The 21327-nt window shown below is 80.9% G+C and overlaps 1 protein-coding gene across 1 annotated transcript in view; it reads right to left on the bottom strand.

Annotated features, from left to right (window-relative positions):
• Positions 1-18494, bottom strand: part of MAPK4 (mitogen-activated protein kinase 4) — a 101955-nt gene extending 83461 nt beyond the window's left edge. The window contains exon 1 of the mRNA XM_048502528.1: positions 18328-18494. The gene's annotated coding sequence lies outside the window, so the exon portion shown is untranslated. The remainder of the gene's footprint in view (positions 1-18327) is intronic.
• Between the last annotated feature and the right edge of the window lie 2833 nt (positions 18495-21327).

The following is a 21327-nucleotide window of genomic DNA, read 5'->3' as shown; positions in this document are numbered from 1 at the left end:
ACAGGGGGGAGCAGTCGCCGTCTTTGCGGCTTTCCAGCATCTGCGCTCACAAATGCCTGTTTGCTGGCGATCAAGGTCCCCTCCATGAGCCTGCCAGCTTCTACCCGGGCCAGAGCCTTTACAGCTCTGGCCCCGCCTGGTGGAACGCTCTCCCTTCAGCTGCGCGGGCCCTGCGGGATCTCAACGAGTTCCGCAGGGCCTGCAAGACTGAGCTGTTCCGCCAGGCCTTTGGGGAGGCTGGCCACTGATGCCTCCCCCCCCCCCGTTAACATCTGTGGATCCTGCCGTCCCTCGCCTCTTTTAGGGGATTAGTTAGTAGGTCGCCTCTTGTTGTATTATTTATTGTATTTGATACTAAAACGCTGATTTTAATGGGGTTTTAATGATTCAAAGACTATAGAGCCATTTTATTATGATTTATTTAATGATTTGAGATTTATTGATTTTATTTTGTGCTCTATTCGTATATTCATGTTCACCGCCCTGAGCCCTTCGGGAGAGGGCGGTATATAAATAGAATAAATAAAAATGAATGAATGAATGAATGAATGAATGAATGAATGAATGAATGAATGAATGAATGAATGAATGAATGAATGAATGAATGCAGATAAAGTAAATAGCAGTCTGCTTGGAGTTTTGCTTAAGTCAGGGTGAAACAATGGAGGTTAGCTGGCCCCATTGTCTAGCCAGGTACTCCTTAGGACCAGGGGGGAAATTCAGTGGCCAGCTGCCTTCCGGTTTAGGCTAGATCAGGGGTAGGGAACCTGCGGCTCTCCAGATGTTCAGGAACTACAATTCCCATCAGCCCCTGCCAGCATGGCCAATTGGCCATGCTGACTGGGGCTGATGGGAATTGTAGTTCCTGAACATCTGGAGAGCCGCAGGTCACCTCCCCCCCCCCCCTTCTCCCCACCCCCCCCCCCCCCCCCCCCCCGCCCCCCCCCCCCCCCCCCCCCCCCCCCCCCCCCCCCCCCCCCCCCCCACAGGGGGGGGGGGGGGGCAACCAGTGATGGGATCCAAAAATTTTAGTAACAGGTTCCCATGGTGGTGGGATTCCCCCCCACCCCCCCCCCCCCCCACCCCCCCCCCCCCCCACCCCCCCCCCCCCCCACCCCCCCCCCCCCCCACCCCCCCCCCCCCCCACCCCCCCCCCCCCCCACCCCCCCCCCCCCCCACCCCCCCCCCCCCCCACCCCCCCCCCCCCCCACCCCCCCCCCCCCCCACCCCCCCCCCCCCCCACCCCCCCCCCCCCCCACCCCCCCCCCCCCCCACCCCCCCCCCCCCCCACCCCCCCCCCCCCCCACCCCCCCCCCCCCCCACCCCCCCCCCCCCCCACCCCCCCCCCCCCCCACCCCCCCCCCCCCCCACCCCCCCCCCCCCCCACCCCCCCCCCCCCCCACCCCCCCCCCCCCCCACCCCCCCCCCCCCCCACCCCCCCCCCCCCCCACCCCCCCCCCCCCCCACCCCCCCCCCCCCCCACCCCCCCCCCCCCCCACCCCCCCCCCCCCCCACCCCCCCCCCCCCCCACCCCCCCCCCCCCCCACCCCCCCCCCCCCCCACCCCCCCCCCCCCCCACCCCCCCCCCCCCCCACCCCCCCCCCCCCCCACCCCCCCCCCCCCCCACCCCCCCCCCCCCCCACCCCCCCCCCCCCCCACCCCCCCCCCCCCCCACCCCCCCCCCCCCCCACCCCCCCCCCCCCCCACCCCCCCCCCCCCCCACCCCCCCCCCCCCCCACCCCCCCCCCCCCCCACCCCCCCCCCCCCCCACCCCCCCCCCCCCCCACCCCCCCCCCCCCCCACCCCCCCCCCCCCCCACCCCCCCCCCCCCCCACCCCCCCCCCCCCCCACCCCCCCCCCCCCCCACCCCCCCCCCCCCCCACCCCCCCCCCCCCCCACCCCCCCCCCCCCCCACCCCCCCCCCCCCCCACCCCCCCCCCCCCCCACCCCCCCCCCCCCCCACCCCCCCCCCCCCCCACCCCCCCCCCCCCCCACCCCCCCCCCCCCCCACCCCCCCCCCCCCCCACCCCCCCCCCCCCCCACCCCCCCCCCCCCCCACCCCCCCCCCCCCCCACCCCCCCCCCCCCCCACCCCCCCCCCCCCCCACCCCCCCCCCCCCCCACCCCCCCCCCCCCCCACCCCCCCCCCCCCCCACCCCCCCCCCCCCCCACCCCCCCCCCCCCCCACCCCCCCCCCCCCCCACCCCCCCCCCCCCCCACCCCCCCCCCCCCCCACCCCCCCCCCCCCCCACCCCCCCCCCCCCCCACCCCCCCCCCCCCCCACCCCCCCCCCCCCCCACCCCCCCCCCCCCCCACCCCCCCCCCCCCCCACCCCCCCCCCCCCCCACCCCCCCCCCCCCCCACCCCCCCCCCCCCCCACCCCCCCCCCCCCCCACCCCCCCCCCCCCCCACCCCCCCCCCCCCCCACCCCCCCCCCCCCCCACCCCCCCCCCCCCCCACCCCCCCCCCCCCCCACCCCCCCCCCCCCCCACCCCCCCCCCCCCCCACCCCCCCCCCCCCCCACCCCCCCCCCCCCCCACCCCCCCCCCCCCCCACCCCCCCCCCCCCCCACCCCCCCCCCCCCCCACCCCCCCCCCCCCCCACCCCCCCCCCCCCCCACCCCCCCCCCCCCCCACCCCCCCCCCCCCCCACCCCCCCCCCCCCCCACCCCCCCCCCCCCCCACCCCCCCCCCCCCCCACCCCCCCCCCCCCCCACCCCCCCCCCCCCCCACCCCCCCCCCCCCCCACCCCCCCCCCCCCCCACCCCCCCCCCCCCCCACCCCCCCCCCCCCCCACCCCCCCCCCCCCCCACCCCCCCCCCCCCCCACCCCCCCCCCCCCCCACCCCCCCCCCCCCCCACCCCCCCCCCCCCCCACCCCCCCCCCCCCCCACCCCCCCCCCCCCCCACCCCCCCCCCCCCCCACCCCCCCCCCCCCCCACCCCCCCCCCCCCCCACCCCCCCCCCCCCCCACCCCCCCCCCCCCCCACCCCCCCCCCCCCCCACCCCCCCCCCCCCCCACCCCCCCCCCCCCCCACCCCCCCCCCCCCCCACCCCCCCCCCCCCCCACCCCCCCCCCCCCCCACCCCCCCCCCCCCCCACCCCCCCCCCCCCCCACCCCCCCCCCCCCCCACCCCCCCCCCCCCCCACCCCCCCCCCCCCCCACCCCCCCCCCCCCCCACCCCCCCCCCCCCCCACCCCCCCCCCCCCCCACCCCCCCCCCCCCCCACCCCCCCCCCCCCCCACCCCCCCCCCCCCCCACCCCCCCCCCCCCCCACCCCCCCCCCCCCCCACCCCCCCCCCCCCCCACCCCCCCCCCCCCCCACCCCCCCCCCCCCCCACCCCCCCCCCCCCCCACCCCCCCCCCCCCCCACCCCCCCCCCCCCCCACCCCCCCCCCCCCCCACCCCCCCCCCCCCCCACCCCCCCCCCCCCCCACCCCCCCCCCCCCCCACCCCCCCCCCCCCCCACCCCCCCCCCCCCCCACCCCCCCCCCCCCCCACCCCCCCCCCCCCCCACCCCCCCCCCCCCCCACCCCCCCCCCCCCCCACCCCCCCCCCCCCCCACCCCCCCCCCCCCCCACCCCCCCCCCCCCCCACCCCCCCCCCCCCCCACCCCCCCCCCCCCCCACCCCCCCCCCCCCCCACCCCCCCCCCCCCCCACCCCCCCCCCCCCCCACCCCCCCCCCCCCCCACCCCCCCCCCCCCCCACCCCCCCCCCCCCCCACCCCCCCCCCCCCCCACCCCCCCCCCCCCCCACCCCCCCCCCCCCCCACCCCCCCCCCCCCCCACCCCCCCCCCCCCCCACCCCCCCCCCCCCCCACCCCCCCCCCCCCCCACCCCCCCCCCCCCCCACCCCCCCCCCCCCCCACCCCCCCCCCCCCCCACCCCCCCCCCCCCCCACCCCCCCCCCCCCCCACCCCCCCCCCCCCCCACCCCCCCCCCCCCCCACCCCCCCCCCCCCCCACCCCCCCCCCCCCCCACCCCCCCCCCCCCCCACCCCCCCCCCCCCCCACCCCCCCCCCCCCCCACCCCCCCCCCCCCCCACCCCCCCCCCCCCCCACCCCCCCCCCCCCCCACCCCCCCCCCCCCCCACCCCCCCCCCCCCCCACCCCCCCCCCCCCCCACCCCCCCCCCCCCCCACCCCCCCCCCCCCCCACCCCCCCCCCCCCCCACCCCCCCCCCCCCCCACCCCCCCCCCCCCCCACCCCCCCCCCCCCCCACCCCCCCCCCCCCCCACCCCCCCCCCCCCCCACCCCCCCCCCCCCCCACCCCCCCCCCCCCCCACCCCCCCCCCCCCCCACCCCCCCCCCCCCCCACCCCCCCCCCCCCCCACCCCCCCCCCCCCCCACCCCCCCCCCCCCCCACCCCCCCCCCCCCCCACCCCCCCCCCCCCCCACCCCCCCCCCCCCCCACCCCCCCCCCCCCCCACCCCCCCCCCCCCCCACCCCCCCCCCCCCCCACCCCCCCCCCCCCCCACCCCCCCCCCCCCCCACCCCCCCCCCCCCCCACCCCCCCCCCCCCCCACCCCCCCCCCCCCCCACCCCCCCCCCCCCCCACCCCCCCCCCCCCCCACCCCCCCCCCCCCCCACCCCCCCCCCCCCCCACCCCCCCCCCCCCCCACCCCCCCCCCCCCCCACCCCCCCCCCCCCCCACCCCCCCCCCCCCCCACCCCCCCCCCCCCCCACCCCCCCCCCCCCCCACCCCCCCCCCCCCCCACCCCCCCCCCCCCCCACCCCCCCCCCCCCCCACCCCCCCCCCCCCCCACCCCCCCCCCCCCCCACCCCCCCCCCCCCCCACCCCCCCCCCCCCCCACCCCCCCCCCCCCCCACCCCCCCCCCCCCCCACCCCCCCCCCCCCCCACCCCCCCCCCCCCCCACCCCCCCCCCCCCCCACCCCCCCCCCCCCCCACCCCCCCCCCCCCCCACCCCCCCCCCCCCCCACCCCCCCCCCCCCCCACCCCCCCCCCCCCCCACCCCCCCCCCCCCCCACCCCCCCCCCCCCCCACCCCCCCCCCCCCCCACCCCCCCCCCCCCCCACCCCCCCCCCCCCCCACCCCCCCCCCCCCCCACCCCCCCCCCCCCCCACCCCCCCCCCCCCCCACCCCCCCCCCCCCCCACCCCCCCCCCCCCCCACCCCCCCCCCCCCCCACCCCCCCCCCCCCCCACCCCCCCCCCCCCCCACCCCCCCCCCCCCCCACCCCCCCCCCCCCCCACCCCCCCCCCCCCCCACCCCCCCCCCCCCCCACCCCCCCCCCCCCCCACCCCCCCCCCCCCCCACCCCCCCCCCCCCCCACCCCCCCCCCCCCCCACCCCCCCCCCCCCCCACCCCCCCCCCCCCCCACCCCCCCCCCCCCCCACCCCCCCCCCCCCCCACCCCCCCCCCCCCCCACCCCCCCCCCCCCCCACCCCCCCCCCCCCCCACCCCCCCCCCCCCCCACCCCCCCCCCCCCCCACCCCCCCCCCCCCCCACCCCCCCCCCCCCCCACCCCCCCCCCCCCCCACCCCCCCCCCCCCCCACCCCCCCCCCCCCCCACCCCCCCCCCCCCCCACCCCCCCCCCCCCCCACCCCCCCCCCCCCCCACCCCCCCCCCCCCCCACCCCCCCCCCCCCCCACCCCCCCCCCCCCCCACCCCCCCCCCCCCCCACCCCCCCCCCCCCCCACCCCCCCCCCCCCCCACCCCCCCCCCCCCCCACCCCCCCCCCCCCCCACCCCCCCCCCCCCCCACCCCCCCCCCCCCCCACCCCCCCCCCCCCCCACCCCCCCCCCCCCCCACCCCCCCCCCCCCCCACCCCCCCCCCCCCCCACCCCCCCCCCCCCCCACCCCCCCCCCCCCCCACCCCCCCCCCCCCCCACCCCCCCCCCCCCCCACCCCCCCCCCCCCCCACCCCCCCCCCCCCCCACCCCCCCCCCCCCCCACCCCCCCCCCCCCCCACCCCCCCCCCCCCCCACCCCCCCCCCCCCCCACCCCCCCCCCCCCCCACCCCCCCCCCCCCCCACCCCCCCCCCCCCCCACCCCCCCCCCCCCCCACCCCCCCCCCCCCCCACCCCCCCCCCCCCCCACCCCCCCCCCCCCCCACCCCCCCCCCCCCCCACCCCCCCCCCCCCCCACCCCCCCCCCCCCCCACCCCCCCCCCCCCCCACCCCCCCCCCCCCCCACCCCCCCCCCCCCCCACCCCCCCCCCCCCCCACCCCCCCCCCCCCCCACCCCCCCCCCCCCCCACCCCCCCCCCCCCCCACCCCCCCCCCCCCCCACCCCCCCCCCCCCCCACCCCCCCCCCCCCCCACCCCCCCCCCCCCCCACCCCCCCCCCCCCCCACCCCCCCCCCCCCCCACCCCCCCCCCCCCCCACCCCCCCCCCCCCCCACCCCCCCCCCCCCCCACCCCCCCCCCCCCCCACCCCCCCCCCCCCCCACCCCCCCCCCCCCCCACCCCCCCCCCCCCCCACCCCCCCCCCCCCCCACCCCCCCCCCCCCCCACCCCCCCCCCCCCCCACCCCCCCCCCCCCCCACCCCCCCCCCCCCCCACCCCCCCCCCCCCCCACCCCCCCCCCCCCCCACCCCCCCCCCCCCCCACCCCCCCCCCCCCCCACCCCCCCCCCCCCCCACCCCCCCCCCCCCCCACCCCCCCCCCCCCCCACCCCCCCCCCCCCCCACCCCCCCCCCCCCCCACCCCCCCCCCCCCCCACCCCCCCCCCCCCCCACCCCCCCCCCCCCCCACCCCCCCCCCCCCCCACCCCCCCCCCCCCCCACCCCCCCCCCCCCCCACCCCCCCCCCCCCCCACCCCCCCCCCCCCCCACCCCCCCCCCCCCCCACCCCCCCCCCCCCCCACCCCCCCCCCCCCCCACCCCCCCCCCCCCCCACCCCCCCCCCCCCCCACCCCCCCCCCCCCCCACCCCCCCCCCCCCCCACCCCCCCCCCCCCCCACCCCCCCCCCCCCCCACCCCCCCCCCCCCCCACCCCCCCCCCCCCCCACCCCCCCCCCCCCCCACCCCCCCCCCCCCCCACCCCCCCCCCCCCCCACCCCCCCCCCCCCCCACCCCCCCCCCCCCCCACCCCCCCCCCCCCCCACCCCCCCCCCCCCCCACCCCCCCCCCCCCCCACCCCCCCCCCCCCCCACCCCCCCCCCCCCCCACCCCCCCCCCCCCCCACCCCCCCCCCCCCCCACCCCCCCCCCCCCCCACCCCCCCCCCCCCCCACCCCCCCCCCCCCCCACCCCCCCCCCCCCCCACCCCCCCCCCCCCCCACCCCCCCCCCCCCCCACCCCCCCCCCCCCCCACCCCCCCCCCCCCCCACCCCCCCCCCCCCCCACCCCCCCCCCCCCCCACCCCCCCCCCCCCCCACCCCCCCCCCCCCCCACCCCCCCCCCCCCCCACCCCCCCCCCCCCCCACCCCCCCCCCCCCCCACCCCCCCCCCCCCCCACCCCCCCCCCCCCCCACCCCCCCCCCCCCCCACCCCCCCCCCCCCCCACCCCCCCCCCCCCCCACCCCCCCCCCCCCCCACCCCCCCCCCCCCCCACCCCCCCCCCCCCCCACCCCCCCCCCCCCCCACCCCCCCCCCCCCCCACCCCCCCCCCCCCCCACCCCCCCCCCCCCCCACCCCCCCCCCCCCCCACCCCCCCCCCCCCCCACCCCCCCCCCCCCCCACCCCCCCCCCCCCCCACCCCCCCCCCCCCCCACCCCCCCCCCCCCCCACCCCCCCCCCCCCCCACCCCCCCCCCCCCCCACCCCCCCCCCCCCCCACCCCCCCCCCCCCCCACCCCCCCCCCCCCCCACCCCCCCCCCCCCCCACCCCCCCCCCCCCCCACCCCCCCCCCCCCCCACCCCCCCCCCCCCCCACCCCCCCCCCCCCCCACCCCCCCCCCCCCCCACCCCCCCCCCCCCCCACCCCCCCCCCCCCCCACCCCCCCCCCCCCCCACCCCCCCCCCCCCCCACCCCCCCCCCCCCCCACCCCCCCCCCCCCCCACCCCCCCCCCCCCCCACCCCCCCCCCCCCCCACCCCCCCCCCCCCCCACCCCCCCCCCCCCCCACCCCCCCCCCCCCCCACCCCCCCCCCCCCCCACCCCCCCCCCCCCCCACCCCCCCCCCCCCCCACCCCCCCCCCCCCCCACCCCCCCCCCCCCCCACCCCCCCCCCCCCCCACCCCCCCCCCCCCCCACCCCCCCCCCCCCCCACCCCCCCCCCCCCCCACCCCCCCCCCCCCCCACCCCCCCCCCCCCCCACCCCCCCCCCCCCCCACCCCCCCCCCCCCCCACCCCCCCCCCCCCCCACCCCCCCCCCCCCCCACCCCCCCCCCCCCCCACCCCCCCCCCCCCCCACCCCCCCCCCCCCCCACCCCCCCCCCCCCCCACCCCCCCCCCCCCCCACCCCCCCCCCCCCCCACCCCCCCCCCCCCCCACCCCCCCCCCCCCCCACCCCCCCCCCCCCCCACCCCCCCCCCCCCCCACCCCCCCCCCCCCCCACCCCCCCCCCCCCCCACCCCCCCCCCCCCCCACCCCCCCCCCCCCCCACCCCCCCCCCCCCCCACCCCCCCCCCCCCCCACCCCCCCCCCCCCCCACCCCCCCCCCCCCCCACCCCCCCCCCCCCCCACCCCCCCCCCCCCCCACCCCCCCCCCCCCCCACCCCCCCCCCCCCCCACCCCCCCCCCCCCCCACCCCCCCCCCCCCCCACCCCCCCCCCCCCCCACCCCCCCCCCCCCCCACCCCCCCCCCCCCCCACCCCCCCCCCCCCCCACCCCCCCCCCCCCCCACCCCCCCCCCCCCCCACCCCCCCCCCCCCCCACCCCCCCCCCCCCCCACCCCCCCCCCCCCCCACCCCCCCCCCCCCCCACCCCCCCCCCCCCCCACCCCCCCCCCCCCCCACCCCCCCCCCCCCCCACCCCCCCCCCCCCCCACCCCCCCCCCCCCCCACCCCCCCCCCCCCCCACCCCCCCCCCCCCCCACCCCCCCCCCCCCCCACCCCCCCCCCCCCCCACCCCCCCCCCCCCCCACCCCCCCCCCCCCCCACCCCCCCCCCCCCCCACCCCCCCCCCCCCCCACCCCCCCCCCCCCCCACCCCCCCCCCCCCCCACCCCCCCCCCCCCCCACCCCCCCCCCCCCCCACCCCCCCCCCCCCCCACCCCCCCCCCCCCCCACCCCCCCCCCCCCCCACCCCCCCCCCCCCCCACCCCCCCCCCCCCCCACCCCCCCCCCCCCCCACCCCCCCCCCCCCCCACCCCCCCCCCCCCCCACCCCCCCCCCCCCCCACCCCCCCCCCCCCCCACCCCCCCCCCCCCCCACCCCCCCCCCCCCCCACCCCCCCCCCCCCCCACCCCCCCCCCCCCCCACCCCCCCCCCCCCCCACCCCCCCCCCCCCCCACCCCCCCCCCCCCCCACCCCCCCCCCCCCCCACCCCCCCCCCCCCCCACCCCCCCCCCCCCCCACCCCCCCCCCCCCCCACCCCCCCCCCCCCCCACCCCCCCCCCCCCCCACCCCCCCCCCCCCCCACCCCCCCCCCCCCCCACCCCCCCCCCCCCCCACCCCCCCCCCCCCCCACCCCCCCCCCCCCCCACCCCCCCCCCCCCCCACCCCCCCCCCCCCCCACCCCCCCCCCCCCCCACCCCCCCCCCCCCCCACCCCCCCCCCCCCCCACCCCCCCCCCCCCCCACCCCCCCCCCCCCCCACCCCCCCCCCCCCCCACCCCCCCCCCCCCCCACCCCCCCCCCCCCCCACCCCCCCCCCCCCCCACCCCCCCCCCCCCCCACCCCCCCCCCCCCCCACCCCCCCCCCCCCCCACCCCCCCCCCCCCCCACCCCCCCCCCCCCCCACCCCCCCCCCCCCCCACCCCCCCCCCCCCCCACCCCCCCCCCCCCCCACCCCCCCCCCCCCCCACCCCCCCCCCCCCCCACCCCCCCCCCCCCCCACCCCCCCCCCCCCCCACCCCCCCCCCCCCCCACCCCCCCCCCCCCCCACCCCCCCCCCCCCCCACCCCCCCCCCCCCCCACCCCCCCCCCCCCCCACCCCCCCCCCCCCCCACCCCCCCCCCCCCCCACCCCCCCCCCCCCCCACCCCCCCCCCCCCCCACCCCCCCCCCCCCCCACCCCCCCCCCCCCCCACCCCCCCCCCCCCCCACCCCCCCCCCCCCCCACCCCCCCCCCCCCCCACCCCCCCCCCCCCCCACCCCCCCCCCCCCCCACCCCCCCCCCCCCCCACCCCCCCCCCCCCCCACCCCCCCCCCCCCCCACCCCCCCCCCCCCCCACCCCCCCCCCCCCCCACCCCCCCCCCCCCCCACCCCCCCCCCCCCCCACCCCCCCCCCCCCCCACCCCCCCCCCCCCCCACCCCCCCCCCCCCCCACCCCCCCCCCCCCCCACCCCCCCCCCCCCCCACCCCCCCCCCCCCCCACCCCCCCCCCCCCCCACCCCCCCCCCCCCCCACCCCCCCCCCCCCCCACCCCCCCCCCCCCCCACCCCCCCCCCCCCCCACCCCCCCCCCCCCCCACCCCCCCCCCCCCCCACCCCCCCCCCCCCCCACCCCCCCCCCCCCCCACCCCCCCCCCCCCCCACCCCCCCCCCCCCCCACCCCCCCCCCCCCCCACCCCCCCCCCCCCCCACCCCCCCCCCCCCCCACCCCCCCCCCCCCCCACCCCCCCCCCCCCCCACCCCCCCCCCCCCCCACCCCCCCCCCCCCCCACCCCCCCCCCCCCCCACCCCCCCCCCCCCCCACCCCCCCCCCCCCCCACCCCCCCCCCCCCCCACCCCCCCCCCCCCCCACCCCCCCCCCCCCCCACCCCCCCCCCCCCCCACCCCCCCCCCCCCCCACCCCCCCCCCCCCCCACCCCCCCCCCCCCCCACCCCCCCCCCCCCCCACCCCCCCCCCCCCCCACCCCCCCCCCCCCCCACCCCCCCCCCCCCCCACCCCCCCCCCCCCCCACCCCCCCCCCCCCCCACCCCCCCCCCCCCCCACCCCCCCCCCCCCCCACCCCCCCCCCCCCCCACCCCCCCCCCCCCCCACCCCCCCCCCCCCCCACCCCCCCCCCCCCCCACCCCCCCCCCCCCCCACCCCCCCCCCCCCCCACCCCCCCCCCCCCCCACCCCCCCCCCCCCCCACCCCCCCCCCCCCCCACCCCCCCCCCCCCCCACCCCCCCCCCCCCCCACCCCCCCCCCCCCCCACCCCCCCCCCCCCCCACCCCCCCCCCCCCCCACCCCCCCCCCCCCCCACCCCCCCCCCCCCCCACCCCCCCCCCCCCCCACCCCCCCCCCCCCCCACCCCCCCCCCCCCCCACCCCCCCCCCCCCCCACCCCCCCCCCCCCCCACCCCCCCCCCCCCCCACCCCCCCCCCCCCCCACCCCCCCCCCCCCCCACCCCCCCCCCCCCCCACCCCCCCCCCCCCCCACCCCCCCCCCCCCCCACCCCCCCCCCCCCCCACCCCCCCCCCCCCCCACCCCCCCCCCCCCCCACCCCCCCCCCCCCCCACCCCCCCCCCCCCCCACCCCCCCCCCCCCCCACCCCCCCCCCCCCCCACCCCCCCCCCCCCCCACCCCCCCCCCCCCCCACCCCCCCCCCCCCCCACCCCCCCCCCCCCCCACCCCCCCCCCCCCCCACCCCCCCCCCCCCCCACCCCCCCCCCCCCCCACCCCCCCCCCCCCCCACCCCCCCCCCCCCCCACCCCCCCCCCCCCCCACCCCCCCCCCCCCCCACCCCCCCCCCCCCCCACCCCCCCCCCCCCCCACCCCCCCCCCCCCCCACCCCCCCCCCCCCCCACCCCCCCCCCCCCCCACCCCCCCCCCCCCCCACCCCCCCCCCCCCCCACCCCCCCCCCCCCCCACCCCCCCCCCCCCCCACCCCCCCCCCCCCCCACCCCCCCCCCCCCCCACCCCCCCCCCCCCCCACCCCCCCCCCCCCCCACCCCCCCCCCCCCCCACCCCCCCCCCCCCCCACCCCCCCCCCCCCCCACCCCCCCCCCCCCCCACCCCCCCCCCCCCCCACCCCCCCCCCCCCCCACCCCCCCCCCCCCCCACCCCCCCCCCCCCCCACCCCCCCCCCCCCCCACCCCCCCCCCCCCCCACCCCCCCCCCCCCCCACCCCCCCCCCCCCCCACCCCCCCCCCCCCCCACCCCCCCCCCCCCCCACCCCCCCCCCCCCCCACCCCCCCCCCCCCCCACCCCCCCCCCCCCCCACCCCCCCCCCCCCCCACCCCCCCCCCCCCCCACCCCCCCCCCCCCCCACCCCCCCCCCCCCCCACCCCCCCCCCCCCCCACCCCCCCCCCCCCCCACCCCCCCCCCCCCCCACCCCCCCCCCCCCCCACCCCCCCCCCCCCCCACCCCCCCCCCCCCCCACCCCCCCCCCCCCCCACCCCCCCCCCCCCCCACCCCCCCCCCCCCCCACCCCCCCCCCCCCCCACCCCCCCCCCCCCCCACCCCCCCCCCCCCCCACCCCCCCCCCCCCCCACCCCCCCCCCCCCCCACCCCCCCCCCCCCCCACCCCCCCCCCCCCCCACCCCCCCCCCCCCCCACCCCCCCCCCCCCCCACCCCCCCCCCCCCCCACCCCCCCCCCCCCCCACCCCCCCCCCCCCCCACCCCCCCCCCCCCCCACCCCCCCCCCCCCCCACCCCCCCCCCCCCCCACCCCCCCCCCCCCCCACCCCCCCCCCCCCCCACCCCCCCCCCCCCCCACCCCCCCCCCCCCCCACCCCCCCCCCCCCCCACCCCCCCCCCCCCCCACCCCCCCCCCCCCCCACCCCCCCCCCCCCCCACCCCCCCCCCCCCCCACCCCCCCCCCCCCCCACCCCCCCCCCCCCCCACCCCCCCCCCCCCCCACCCCCCCCCCCCCCCACCCCCCCCCCCCCCCACCCCCCCCCCCCCCCACCCCCCCCCCCCCCCACCCCCCCCCCCCCCCACCCCCCCCCCCCCCCACCCCCCCCCCCCCCCACCCCCCCCCCCCCCCACCCCCCCCCCCCCCCACCCCCCCCCCCCCCCACCCCCCCCCCCCCCCACCCCCCCCCCCCCCCACCCCCCCCCCCCCCCACCCCCCCCCCCCCCCACCCCCCCCCCCCCCCACCCCCCCCCCCCCCCACCCCCCCCCCCCCCCACCCCCCCCCCCCCCCACCCCCCCCCCCCCCCACCCCCCCCCCCCCCCACCCCCCCCCCCCCCCACCCCCCCCCCCCCCCACCCCCCCCCCCCCCCACCCCCCCCCCCCCCCACCCCCCCCCCCCCCCACCCCCCCCCCCCCCCACCCCCCCCCCCCCCCACCCCCCCCCCCCCCCACCCCCCCCCCCCCCCACCCCCCCCCCCCCCCACCCCCCCCCCCCCCCACCCCCCCCCCCCCCCACCCCCCCCCCCCCCCACCCCCCCCCCCCCCCACCCCCCCCCCCCCCCACCCCCCCCCCCCCCCACCCCCCCCCCCCCCCACCCCCCCCCCCCCCCACCCCCCCCCCCCCCCACCCCCCCCCCCCCCCACCCCCCCCCCCCCCCACCCCCCCCCCCCCCCACCCCCCCCCCCCCCCACCCCCCCCCCCCCCCACCCCCCCCCCCCCCCACCCCCCCCCCCCCCCACCCCCCCCCCCCCCCACCCCCCCCCCCCCCCACCCCCCCCCCCCCCCACCCCCCCCCCCCCCCACCCCCCCCCCCCCCCACCCCCCCCCCCCCCCACCCCCCCCCCCCCCCACCCCCCCCCCCCCCCACCCCCCCCCCCCCCCACCCCCCCCCCCCCCCACCCCCCCCCCCCCCCACCCCCCCCCCCCCCCACCCCCCCCCCCCCCCACCCCCCCCCCCCCCCACCCCCCCCCCCCCCCACCCCCCCCCCCCCCCACCCCCCCCCCCCCCCACCCCCCCCCCCCCCCACCCCCCCCCCCCCCCACCCCCCCCCCCCCCCACCCCCCCCCCCCCCCACCCCCCCCCCCCCCCACCCCCCCCCCCCCCCACCCCCCCCCCCCCCCACCCCCCCCCCCCCCCACCCCCCCCCCCCCCCACCCCCCCCCCCCCCCACCCCCCCCCCCCCCCACCCCCCCCCCCCCCCACCCCCCCCCCCCCCCACCCCCCCCCCCCCCCACCCCCCCCCCCCCCCACCCCCCCCCCCCCCCACCCCCCCCCCCCCCCACCCCCCCCCCCCCCCACCCCCCCCCCCCCCCACCCCCCCCCCCCCCCACCCCCCCCCCCCCCCACCCCCCCCCCCCCCCACCCCCCCCCCCCCCCACCCCCCCCCCCCCCCACCCCCCCCCCCCCCCACCCCCCCCCCCCCCCACCCCCCCCCCCCCCCACCCCCCCCCCCCCCCACCCCCCCCCCCCCCCACCCCCCCCCCCCCCCACCCCCCCCCCCCCCCACCCCCCCCCCCCCCCACCCCCCCCCCCCCCCACCCCCCCCCCCCCCCACCCCCCCCCCCCCCCACCCCCCCCCCCCCCCACCCCCCCCCCCCCCCACCCCCCCCCCCCCCCACCCCCCCCCCCCCCCACCCCCCCCCCCCCCCACCCCCCCCCCCCCCCACCCCCCCCCCCCCCCACCCCCCCCCCCCCCCACCCCCCCCCCCCCCCACCCCCCCCCCCCCCCACCCCCCCCCCCCCCCACCCCCCCCCCCCCCCACCCCCCCCCCCCCCCACCCCCCCCCCCCCCCACCCCCCCCCCCCCCCACCCCCCCCCCCCCCCACCCCCCCCCCCCCCCACCCCCCCCCCCCCCCACCCCCCCCCCCCCCCACCCCCCCCCCCCCCCACCCCCCCCCCCCCCCACCCCCCCCCCCCCCCACCCCCCCCCCCCCCCACCCCCCCCCCCCCCCACCCCCCCCCCCCCCCACCCCCCCCCCCCCCCACCCCCCCCCCCCCCCACCCCCCCCCCCCCCCACCCCCCCCCCCCCCCACCCCCCCCCCCCCCCACCCCCCCCCCCCCCCACCCCCCCCCCCCCCCACCCCCCCCCCCCCCCACCCCCCCCCCCCCCCACCCCCCCCCCCCCCCACCCCCCCCCCCCCCCACCCCCCCCCCCCCCCACCCCCCCCCCCCCCCACCCCCCCCCCCCCCCACCCCCCCCCCCCCCCACCCCCCCCCCCCCCCACCCCCCCCCCCCCCCACCCCCCCCCCCCCCCACCCCCCCCCCCCCCCACCCCCCCCCCCCCCCACCCCCCCCCCCCCCCACCCCCCCCCCCCCCCACCCCCCCCCCCCCCCACCCCCCCCCCCCCCCACCCCCCCCCCCCCCCACCCCCCCCCCCCCCCACCCCCCCCCCCCCCCACCCCCCCCCCCCCCCACCCCCCCCCCCCCCCACCCCCCCCCCCCCCCACCCCCCCCCCCCCCCACCCCCCCCCCCCCCCACCCCCCCCCCCCCCCACCCCCCCCCCCCCCCACCCCCCCCCCCCCCCACCCCCCCCCCCCCCCACCCCCCCCCCCCCCCACCCCCCCCCCCCCCCACCCCCCCCCCCCCCCACCCCCCCCCCCCCCCACCCCCCCCCCCCCCCACCCCCCCCCCCCCCCACCCCCCCCCCCCCCCACCCCCCCCCCCCCCCACCCCCCCCCCCCCCCACCCCCCCCCCCCCCCACCCCCCCCCCCCCCCACCCCCCCCCCCCCCCACCCCCCCCCCCCCCCACCCCCCCCCCCCCCCACCCCCCCCCCCCCCCACCCCCCCCCCCCCCCACCCCCCCCCCCCCCCACCCCCCCCCCCCCCCACCCCCCCCCCCCCCCACCCCCCCCCCCCCCCACCCCCCCCCCCCCCCACCCCCCCCCCCCCCCACCCCCCCCCCCCCCCACCCCCCCCCCCCCCCACCCCCCCCCCCCCCCACCCCCCCCCCCCCCCACCCCCCCCCCCCCCCACCCCCCCCCCCCCCCACCCCCCCCCCCCCCCACCCCCCCCCCCCCCCACCCCCCCCCCCCCCCACCCCCCCCCCCCCCCACCCCCCCCCCCCCCCACCCCCCCCCCCCCCCACCCCCCCCCCCCCCCACCCCCCCCCCCCCCCACCCCCCCCCCCCCCCACCCCCCCCCCCCCCCACCCCCCCCCCCCCCCACCCCCCCCCCCCCCCACCCCCCCCCCCCCCCACCCCCCCCCCCCCCCACCCCCCCCCCCCCCCACCCCCCCCCCCCCCCACCCCCCCCCCCCCCCACAGTCAGGAGAAAATGCTACTAGAACACGGCCATACAGCCCGGAAACCACACAACACCCCAAAGATTCCTTGATTTGGAGGAAGGTTACAAACTTAGTAGCCAGGTGCTGAAGATAAAGGATGTTATCTTGGCAATCCTTTTAACAGCCCTGGTATCACCATCCCCTTATAATATGAAGCATTAGAGAACTGTTATGGTTGCTAGCCACCCTGGAGAAGTGACCGGTCCCCTTAACAAAGGCTTAGTGGGTATAATTAGTCAGCTAAAGTTTTCTGTAGCCAGGAGCAGAAAACATGTTATGGTCTCCTCTTAAAGGAACAGGAGTATTTTCCCCCCTGGCCGGACCAGGTGGCCACCGAAAGCACAGTGACCCTACACCAACTTTACAGGCTGAGGGGAGGTTTAAAACAGCCATTTCCCAGTTCACAACTTCACCACGGTGAGTTACGTACCATCAAAATGCTTCCAACTTATGGCAACCCTATGAATCAACGACCTTTTATCATTAACAGCATTGCTCAGATCTCCAAACTGAGGACCGTGGGTCGATCCTTCTCCAGTTGGGTCTTCCTCTTTTCCTGCCACCTTCCATTTTTCCTAGCATTATTGTCTTTTCCACTGAGTCTTCTCACAACGTGATCAAAATACAACAGCCTTAGCTTGGTCATTTTCACTTCTAGGGAGAATTCGGGCTTGATTTGACCAAGGACCTGCTGATTTACTTGACCTCGAAGCAATGCTATCTCTCTGGTCCTAATCAGCCTTCTCCAGCTCACTAATCTTTCATTAAATTTTGTGCACGTCTGATAAATTCACAACCACCCTACTTCTGGTGTTCCCAAGGAATCATCCCAGAGCAGTGATGGCGAACATTTTTGAGACCGAGTGCCCAAACTGCAACCCAAAACCCACTTATTTATCGCAAAGTGCCAACACGGCAATTTAACCTGAATACTGAGGTTTTCGTTTAGAAAAAATGGTTGGCTCCAAGGTGCGTGTTACTCAGGAGTAAGCTTGGGGAAGCAATCGTGCAATGCTTCGAATGGGTGAATCACCACCCTAGGAGGGTTTACTCAGAAGCAAGCTCCATTGCCAGCAACTGGGCTTACTCCCAGGTAAAAGATTGTGCCCAGGCCAGCCTAGATGTGTGTGTGTGTGCGTGGGGTGTGTGTGATTTTCCGCCCCCCCCCCCACCTGATGAACTCTGTGCGCGTGTGCCCACAGAGAGGACTCTGAGTGCCACCTCTGGCACCCGTACCATAGGTTCACCAACACTGTCCTAGAGTCTAATGCTATTGTTATCTATGGGAAAGAGATCCAGGGAAAGAAGCCGGCATAGGAGAAGTGAGTCTGTCTGGCTCCTTCAATGTTTCCAGCATGCATCTGACAGGCGCCCTGCCACCCGCTGCCAGCTGATCCAGCAGCGCAGCTCTGCCAAGCGGGCACTGGTGCCAGAAACGGACAAAGCCACCGTCTCCCCCCCAGAGAGCCCCTCTGCTCATCCACAGGGCGTGACAGAATTGACAATAGAGCTCTGGCGGTCTCCTAACCGGGAGCAAAGAGGAGAACGCAGCCCCACTGCCAGGATGGGCGGGGGCACCCCTACTGCCAGGAAAGTAACTCCAAAGCTCCAGTCTTTTGCACGGCCATCCTGACCAAAGTAGCTCCTTTCAAAGCCCCCAGGAGGGCTCTGAAGGAGGCGACTCTGCTCAGGAAGACCCCCAGAGCCATCTTCAGAGCAAGCGTACCCCCAAATCCCCCCCAACTCCACTGCTGGAATACTAGCTTCTCCTCCCCCCCCTCCCCACAACCAAAAGCCTCTCCTCATTCATCCTTTAGTACCATCCAAGCTTCTCCCAACTCCCCCCCCCCCCCAACACTGTCCTCAAAGAACCTCAGGTATTGCAGCCAACATCACAGCAGCATTTCCCCCCCCCTCCCCTGACAATTGAGCCCAGGGACCCCAAAGCCACCCTGCCCAATTGGTCCATGGCATTATGACAACAGGCACCTCCTTTGAGGCTGCGAACAGAAGAGATGCTGGCAGAGAAAAGACAAGCCACCGAATCTCTCTCTAGCTAGCTCTTTGTTGTGCTTCCAGACGGAGGGACGCGGGGGGGGGGGGGTCGCCTTTCCCATTGTGCGTGCCTTTCCCCCACCGCCACCAGGGCAGCAGACCTCCACCCAGAAAGAGAGCCAGCTCCCAACTCGCCGAGAAAGAGCATCCTTGCGGAGAGCAGGGAAGAAAGGGGGAGAATGGGTACTCACCCAGAGAAGCGCCCATCCGGCTAATGACTCGGAGAAGGCGCGCCAGCCGCCTCTCTTGCACCCAAGCCTCGCCTGCGATGCAGTGCACATTTGGACGTGCAAAGCGAGATGCGCCTCTTCTCCTCCCCCCCCCCCTTTGCAAACACTCTGAGTACTGATAAGCAAGAAGAGTCTCCCTCCCACCCCAGTCGGCGCCTCCCAGCGCCCTGCCCACCTGCATGACGTCATGGAAGGAGCTGTCAATCAGCGGGACAGCCACCTGCTGTTAGGCCAAGCGGGTTGCAAGAGCAGCTGTATTGGGGAGGGAGGGAGGGGGGTGAAAGAAAGGCATCTGGTTGAAGTGTGCAATTAAACGGGGGGGGGGGATTATATGCTCTGGAGAGGTGGCAGCGCCTGCTGGTCTTATGGCTATCTGGCTGTGTTTGGATTTCTGCAGGTACAGAGAGCAAGGATAGAATCCAGGTGTAGGGTCTCTTTCCTTCACCCTAGGAAAGTCTTCTCTTAAGGGACGGCGGGCAGGTAATGAGAACCGAAGGCCGAAAGCTGCTAAGGATTGCTTTGCCTTTTGCTAGAGCATCGGTGGCAGAGCATCGTGCTAGCTAGAAGGTCCCGGGTTCAATCCTAGGTGTCTCCACTTAAAAAGATCAGGTAGGATGGTTAGATTTAGGTCTGGTTGCGTGGTGCGCGTGTGTAAAGTGCCCTCAAATTGCAGCCGACTCATGATGATCTTCGTGAGGGTTCAAGGCAAGAGACGAACAGAGAAAGCTGCTAAGGATTTCTTTGCCTGTTGCTAGAGCATCGGTGGTAGAACATCATGCTAGCTAGAAGGTCCTGGGTTCAATCCTAGGTGTCTCCACTTAAAAAGATCAGATAGGATGGTTAGATTTAGGTCGTGCGCATGTGTAAAGTGCCCTCAAATTGCAGCCAACTCATGATGATTTTCGTGAGGCTTCAAGGCAAGAGACTAACAGAGGTGGTTTGCTTTCCTCAGCATAGTGACCCTCAACTTCCTTGGTGGTCTCCCATCCAAATGCTAACCAGGCCTGACCCTGCTTAGCTTCCCAGATCTGGCAAGATCAGACTAGCTACAGTCTTCGAGATTAGGGCTAGTATGGCCGTAGAGACCAACAGGTTTTTCAGGTATACGCTTTTGTGTCTGACTAACTGTGAGTCTGGAAAGCTGAGACCCCTGAAAATCCTGTTTAGATTTTGAGGGGGTTGTTCCAGAGCCTCTTGTGATTTCATTCCACAACTTGGTTCTAAGTTGGATGAGCCCCACACAACCTGTCAACAGTCAACCATGTGCTTCATCTTGGTGCTTCAAGCATTCAAGTAAGATGTCTTGGACTCAGACCATTGAATGCCTTGAAGACAGGTAGAGACAAACAGAGGGTTCTTGAACTGATGTCAATATCTTCAGTGTAATAAGTGAAGGACCAGTTTGATGTAGTCATGGGAGTTTGTAAATCCTGGATTTGGATGAGAAGAGGCTCTAAATTGTTCCTAAATTTCCATGCAAATTTATTTATTTATTTATTTATTTATTCTATTTTTATACCGCCCGATCCCCAAAGGGCTCCGGGCGGTGAACAGCACAATTCAAACATCAAGCAGGAGCAGGTCATACACAAAATACAAATACATAGGCTCCGTCCCATAATCATCAATAAAACAACCTAAAAACTCATATAAAACAGCGGATAACAGTTAATACATAAATAAACAAGAGGCGTCCAGAAACCCCAATTTAAAACCTACACCCAAAAGGCGGGCACCTCAATATGAGGGGACCCTGATGTAACAGCACGAAGGCAAAGAGCAGTGAGGGGGCACCATATCAGCGGCTGGACACTCCGAAGGCCCGGTGGAACAACACAGTCTTACAGGCCCTGCGGAACTCACCGAGGTCCCGCAGGGCCTGGACAGCTGGAGGGAGGGTGTTCCACGGAGCTGACAACCCCCCCCCACCCAAGAATCCCCCCCACCCAAGAATCCCCCCCACCCAAGAATCCCCCTACCTACTTGCATGGCATGGTGGCCTTCTATTAGAGCAGGGGTAGGGAACCTTTAACACTCAAAGAGCCATTTGGACCTGTTTTCCATGGGAAAAGAAAACACTTGGAGCCGCAAATAATTTTTGACATTTAAAATAAAGATAACACTATATATATTGGGGTTTTTTTTACCTTTTACTCCACTCATTCTGAGAAGCGCAATTTTCATTTAACCTGGTTTCTGGCTGCTAAAACTGGTTAGCAGCGTTTTGGGGGCAAGTTCTGTGGGAACTCCCCCTCCCAGAATGCTTTTAGAAAGGGCCTCAACCCATTTTACTTGGCCCGTGCAGAATCATCCAAACAGAGTTGGTTTGTTGTTGCCTGCCTCTCTGTAGCAACCCTGGTCTTGCTCGGTAGTCTCCCATCCAAGTAGTAAGCAGGGCTGACCCCACTTAGTTTTCCTGATGTTATGAGATCAGGCCAGCCTCGGCCATCCAGGTTGGGGCAACTAAAGAAAAGAAAATGTGCAGGAAATTTATCACGAGACCTCCAAAAACCGCTAAGTAAGATTTCAGCGGCAGTCTTGAGGCTGAATCTCATTGCTCTCCGGAGTGTAAGCAGCAAATAAATAATGCAAACCAGAACAAGCGGAAGATAAAATGTGTAAATATTCCTTTTGGGACCCAAAGCAGCTCGCCTGTGAGGCAGGCTAGACACAGTATGTGCAAATGGCCCAGCGGGTTTCCACAACTGAGCAAGGATTGGCACCTGAGTCTCCCAGAACCTAGTTGACGTTCTGACCATTACGCCACACTGCCTCTGCAGAACAGAAACATGATCTTATCAACTGCATGACAGTTATAAAATTTGTGTTCGTTTTTTTATAATTTTGAGTACATGCCTATGCTGCCCTTCTGGGTACATTCCTTCTCACGCTTACATGAAAGTAACTGAACTCTATGGAATGTAATTCTGAGTAAATATGTATGGGACATGCAAGACAGAA

This window comes from Sphaerodactylus townsendi, linkage group LG07 (genome assembly GCF_021028975.2).
Source record: "Sphaerodactylus townsendi isolate TG3544 linkage group LG07, MPM_Stown_v2.3, whole genome shotgun sequence".
NCBI lineage: Eukaryota > Metazoa > Chordata > Lepidosauria > Squamata > Sphaerodactylidae > Sphaerodactylus > Sphaerodactylus townsendi.
The sequence above is the reverse complement of the archived record's forward strand: the minus strand, read 5'-3'. Positions and strand labels throughout refer to the sequence as shown.